This window comes from Heteronotia binoei, chromosome 19 (genome assembly GCF_032191835.1).
Source record: "Heteronotia binoei isolate CCM8104 ecotype False Entrance Well chromosome 19, APGP_CSIRO_Hbin_v1, whole genome shotgun sequence".
Taxonomy (NCBI): Eukaryota; Metazoa; Chordata; class Lepidosauria; order Squamata; family Gekkonidae; genus Heteronotia; species Heteronotia binoei.
Window position 1 is genome coordinate 40,548,917 of NC_083241.1, and position 6,000 is coordinate 40,554,916.

Sequence of the window (6,000 nt, forward strand, 5' to 3'; positions counted from 1 at the left end):
CAGCCATATGGCCGTCTAAAGTCCCTGGGACTCTGGAAGCTTCTCTCTCTGAACTCATGACGTTGCCATCCCCTCTAGGTGATTTTCCATTTCGCTGTGGCCCTCTTCAAGTTCAAAGAGGAGGAGCTCTTAAAGCTGCCGGACTCCACGTCCTTTTTCAAGTGCCTCAGATACTTCACACACCCAGTCCTCGACTCCAGGTAAGGGCCTTCGCTGAGTGGGAAAGCCACTGATGGGGCACAGTCAGCAACTTTTAAACCGGAGGCTCTAATCCTCTCCCTCTTTGTCCTGCAAGTTCAAAAAGTCACATGCTAATTTTGATGGGTAGCAGGAAGAAGAAGGTTTTAGAAGTTTATTCTATCATTCACCTTTCCCCAACATCCAGATTATAAGCAGGGTAGGAGGGGGCCGAAGGAATGGAGCTCTGGGAATTATTAGGAAGGGAATTGAAAACAAATCAGCCAGTATCATAATGCCCCTGTATAAACCGATGGTGTGGTCTCATTTGGAATACTGTGTACAGTTCTGGTCACCGCACCTCAAAAAGGATATTATAGCATTGGAAAAAGTGCAGAAAAAGGCAACTAGAATGATTAAAGGGTTGGAACACTTTCCCTATGAAGAAAGGTTAAAAGGCTTGGGGCTCTTTAGCTTGGACAAACGTCGACTGCGGGGTGACATGATAGAGGTTTACAAGATTATGCATGGGATGGAGAAAGTAGAGAAAGAAGTCCTTTTCTTCCTTCCTCGCAATACAAGAACCCGTGAGCATTCGATGAAATTGCTGAGCAGTTGGGTTAAAACGGATAAAAGGAAGTCCTTCTTCACCCAAAGGGTGATTAACATGTGGAATTCACTGCCACAGAAGGTGGTGGCGGCTACAAGCATAGCCAGCTTCAAGAGGGGATTGGATAAAAATATGGTGCAGAGGTCCATCAGTGACTATTAGCCACAGTATATATATGTGTGTGTGTGCCACTGTGTGACACAGAGTGTTGGACTGGATGGGCCATTGGCCTCATCCAACATGGCTTCTCTTATGTTCTTATGTGACACAGAGTGTTGGACTGGAGGGGCCATTGGCCTGATCCAACATGGCTTCTCTTATGTTCTTATGTTCCCTTGGGGTGGGGGCAGAGGGCTGAATGACCCATCTCTCCTTTGCTAGCTTGGGCAGCTGTCAGAGGGGCTAGAAAGTGAGGTAGGTGGGGCTGAGAGAGCTCTCTGTCTGTCTTCACAAATTAGGTGGCCAAGAACATCACTAAGAACATCACGTGTCCTTTTGTCTTACCTAGCCTTGTAGCAAAAGCAATCACCGCTGTAACTAACATGACTTTCAGCGGTCTTCGGAGGATGGTGGAAGACAGGAGGGCCTGGCACGACTTAGTCCATGGGGTCGCAAAGAGTCAGCCTCATGACTGAACGACAAAGACAAAAGTATCATCCTCCCACCCTAAAACTCCACTGCATTCTGACTGATCGCTGCTGGCTGCCTTCCTCCCTCCTTCCACCACAACGAGTGGAGGAGTTGGAGAAGTTCCTCGTTCACCTTCGTCATCCTCCCGCTAAGTAAAAAAGCAAACAAACCCCCAGTCGGCTCCTTTCCTCGGCCCCTTGAAGGGTTGGCATTTCGGCCCTGTTTGTTTTCCAAGCTGCACAAACACTGGCAGGGAGTTGGGATCGGCACGTGGACTTAAAAGCTGGGGGGAAGTGGCAAGGAGGCCGGGCCCCGCTGGGTGCTTTTCTTTTCTTTTCTTTTCTTTTCTTTTCGTCAAGGGTCAAACCGCTCTGAGTATTCCATGTGTCTGTGCCGGGCGGCTCCTTCTCTAAGAGGAGCCAGAGGTGGCTAAAGTCCTCCAGGACAGACTGCAGACGGAGGCTGCTAGCAGAGAGGTAAGGCTGTGTTCCTGTCTCCCGAGACGTGAAAGGCCAAGGGAAGTTCTGCTGTGCTCTGCGGATGAGGAAGACAAGGGCATCTCTCGGGCACAGCTGGGGCACACCAGGTCCCTGGCTGCCTGACTACAGCACCGCAAAGCAAAGCAGCGGGTTGTTTCAGGGCACAGCTGGGCTGACCGGGAGAGGGGGCTCTTCTCTGCCTGCTCCACTGGCCTTCTGGGCAGCTTCTGGTGCAAGGGAACATAACATCACCTGCAGAAGTACGACAAGTGGGCCTCAGATTCAGCAGGAGCTCACAGGAGTGCAGCTCCTGAACCTTTCTGAGGGTTCCCCCTCCTCCTCCCCACCTACCTTATCCATTGAATAGGAGGTGCAGCTGCATAACAATTCCCGGATTAGGAGAGCGGGCAGCCAGCCAGCCACCAGGGGCTTTGCCACGCCCCCAGCATTAACGCCTGGAGAAGCCCGCACCACCCTTTCTCCACTTCTTATGTGATTTGGGGTGGCAGGTGGCTTGCTGGCCTTTTGACTGGGGGGGTGCAGCTCAGGAGAACCCCAGGTGAGCGAGGCCTGCTTGGGCTGGCTGGATCTCTCACAAACCCAAGCAGGCCTCGCTCGCCCGGGGCTCTCCTTTCTTGCATCGGGTTGCTTTTGGCTGGAGGGTGTGTGTGACATATGCTAATGAGTGATGCTGATGAGCTCCACCACCTATTTTTCTACAAAATGACCCCTGTTGACAATTTGGCTCAGTTCCGTGCTGTCAGAAGGCACCTCCAAGAACGCCCCCACCCCGCTGATGCGTCTGTGTCTGCTTGTTTTCTGCCCGAGGGAAAACACGTTTTGTAAAATAAGAAAAGGAGAACTAAGAATGTTGGTTTGCTCGGCTGGCTTAAGAGTCCAAGATTGAATTTGCGAAGACGCTGGCATTCCTTTCCTTTCTGTGCTTGTAAAAGCGTTCCATTGCCAAGGTCCCATGTGAAAAAGGTGAAAAACTAGAGGTGCATCCCTCCGTCTTATTACTGAGATCTTGGTGGAAGAAGAAGAAGATACTAGATTTATATCCTGCCCTATACTCTGAATCTCAGAGTCTCAGAGCGGCTCACAATCTCCTTTACCTTCCTCCCCCCACTCCCACAACAGACACCCTGTGAGGTGGGTGGGGCTGAGAGGGCTCTCACAGCAGCTGCCCCTTCAAGGACAGAGTCTCAGAGCAGCCTACAATCTCCTTTCCCTTCCTCCCCCACAACAGACACCCTGTGAGGCAGGTGGGGCTGAGAGGGCTCTCCCAGAAGCTGCCCTTTCAAGGACAATATCCTTGAAAGCTGCCCTTTCAAGGACAATATCCTTTTCCTCCCCCCCCCCCGCCCCATAAGAGAGGCGAGTGGGGCTGAGAGAGCTCTGACAGAAGCTGCCCTTTCAAGGACAACTCCAAGAGAGCTATGGCTGCAAGTGGAGGAGTGGGTGAATCAAACCTGGTTCTCCCAGATAAGAGTCTGCGCACTTCACCACTACACCAAACTGGCTCTCTAAGCCTGCATTGCCTTGGCTGAAGCTAGAGAAACTCTCATCTGTTGGTTTGTTGCTTAGGGGGTGAGCGTTCTGTGCTGACTGGGATTGGCTCTGTCTCCCCTCCCTTCTGGGGGTGCAAGTCTGAGAGCAGATCTGAAGAATTCTTTTATTGTAGTCTCTTTCCCCCCAGCCATTTCACCACCAGCCCCCAATCACCACCATGCCCCAATCAGGGGATGCTGTCGAAGAGCCATTTCCTTCTGCCTCAGAACATCGCAAAGCTTGAAAGGCAGCTCACAGCATGGCCGGGAAGGAGCCTTTCTGCTGGGCAGGGCCGTTGTCTTCCTCGGGCGTGCTGCTGGTTGGAGTTTGGCTGGTTGTGCCAGCAGTGCCGGGAATTGCAGACAGGTTCGGCTGCGCTCCAGTCGGGAATGCCCTTATCCATGTCTGTGTTCCCATGTGCCACATCAGCCTTTCCCCCAATCAAATGAAATTGCTGAGCAGTCGGGTTAGAACGGATCAAAGGATGTCCTTCTTCACCCAAAGGGCGATTCACACGCGGAATTCACTGCCCCAGGAGATGGCGGCAGCTACAAGCATAGCCAGCTGGAGAGCCAGTTTGGTGTAGTGGTTAAGTGTGCAGACTCTTATCTGGGAGAACCGGGTTTGATTTCCCACTCCTCCACTTGCACCTGCTAGCATGGCCTTGGGTCAGCCATAGCTCTGGCAGATGTTGTCCTTGAAAGGGCAGCTGCTATGAGAGCCCTCTCAGCCCCACCCACCTCACAGGATATCTGTTGTGGGGGAGGAAGGGAAAGGAGATTGTGAGCCGCTCTGAGACTCTTCGGAGTGGAGCGGGATATAAACCCAATATCTTCATCTACCTCACAGGGTGTCTGTTGTGGGGGAGGAAGGGAAAGGAGATTGTGAGCCGCTCTGAGACTCTTCGGAGTGGAGGGCGGGATATAAATCCAATATCTTCATCTACCTCACAGGGTGTCTGTTGTGGGGGAGGAAGGTAAAGGAGAATGTGAGCCACTCTGAGACTCTTCAGAGTGGAGGGTGGGATATAAATTCAATATCTTCATCTACCTCACAGGGTGTCTGTTGTGGGGGAGGAAGGGAAAGGAGATTGTGAGCTGCTCTGAGACTCTTCGGAGTGGAGGGCGGGATATAAATCCAATATCTTCTTCTTCTTCTTCAAGAGGGGATCGGATAAGCATATGGAGCAGAAGTCCATCAGTGGCTCTTAGCCACAGCGTATTGAAGGAACTCTCTGTCTGGGGCAATGCTGCTCTGTATTCTTGGTGCCTGGAGGGGGCACAGTGGGAAGGCTTCTAGTGTCCTGGCCCCACTTGTGAACCTCCTGATGGCACTTGGGGGGGGGGGGGGTTGACCACTGTATGACACAGAGTGTTGGACTGGATGGGCCATTGGCCTGATCCAACATGGCTTCTCTTATGTTCTTTTGTCTGGAGCAGTGATACTCTGAATTCTTGGTGCTTGGGGGGGCAACAGTGGGAGGGCTTCTAGTGTCCTGACCCCACTGATGGACCTTCTGATGGCACCTGTTTGTGTGTTGTTTTTGCCACGGTGTGACAAGAGTGTTGAACATGAACATATATGAACATATGAAGCTGCCTTATACTGAATCAGACCCTTGGTCCATCAAAGTCAGTATTGCCTTCTCAGACTGGCAGCGGCTCTCCAGGGTCTCAAGCTGAGGTTTTTCACACCTATTTGCCTGGACCCTTTTTTGGAGATGCCGGGGATTGAACCTGGGACCTTCTGCTTCCCAAGCAGATGCTCTACCACTGAGCCACCGTCCCTTCTCTGACTGGATGGGCCATCGGCGTGATCCAACATAGCTTCTCTGATGTTCTTATATATGCAAAAATAGCTTATGCGTGGCTCCTGTCTAAGAATTGCATATCCACATCACTAGGTTGCTTGTGGAAAGGATCAAAGCCGGACAGGTCGATCTGTTTTGTTATTATTTTTGGTTACACTAGAAACCGAGATTGTCTAGCACGGGGGTGGCCAAACTTGCTTAACGTAAGAGTCACTAGACTTGAACGTCAGGTGTTGGAAGGAAAGAAGAAAGATAGGAAAAATTGAAAGAAAGGAAAGAAAGCAAATAGATGGGGGAGGGAAGAGGAGGGAGAGGTGGAAAGAAAGCAACTTTAACTTTAAATGCATTCTCCAAACCGCTGACTGGCTTGGCTTGGAGAGCCACACAATATGTGCGAAAGAACCACGTGTGACTCCCGAGCTGCAGTTTGACCACCCCTGGTGTAGCGCTGCACACTTTGTTCTGGCTCAAATGGCACGAATAGCTGTTCAGTCTGTGGATGTAAGGGTGGGTTCCGGAACTGCCCTCCTGGAGCGAACCAGAGGAGTGCCAACGCCAACCTTTTTGTGGGGCTGCCCAGCAGGGAGTTCCCTCGACGTTTGCTGAAATCAGAAAGAGGTTCCTCTATTTGCCTTTCACCCTGCATTGTGAGTAAGAACAATTAGCAGTTTGTAATGGGCAGCGGGGAAGGCCTGAATGAACATGAGTTTCTTCTTCGATGGAGAAATCCCCCCCCTTTTATT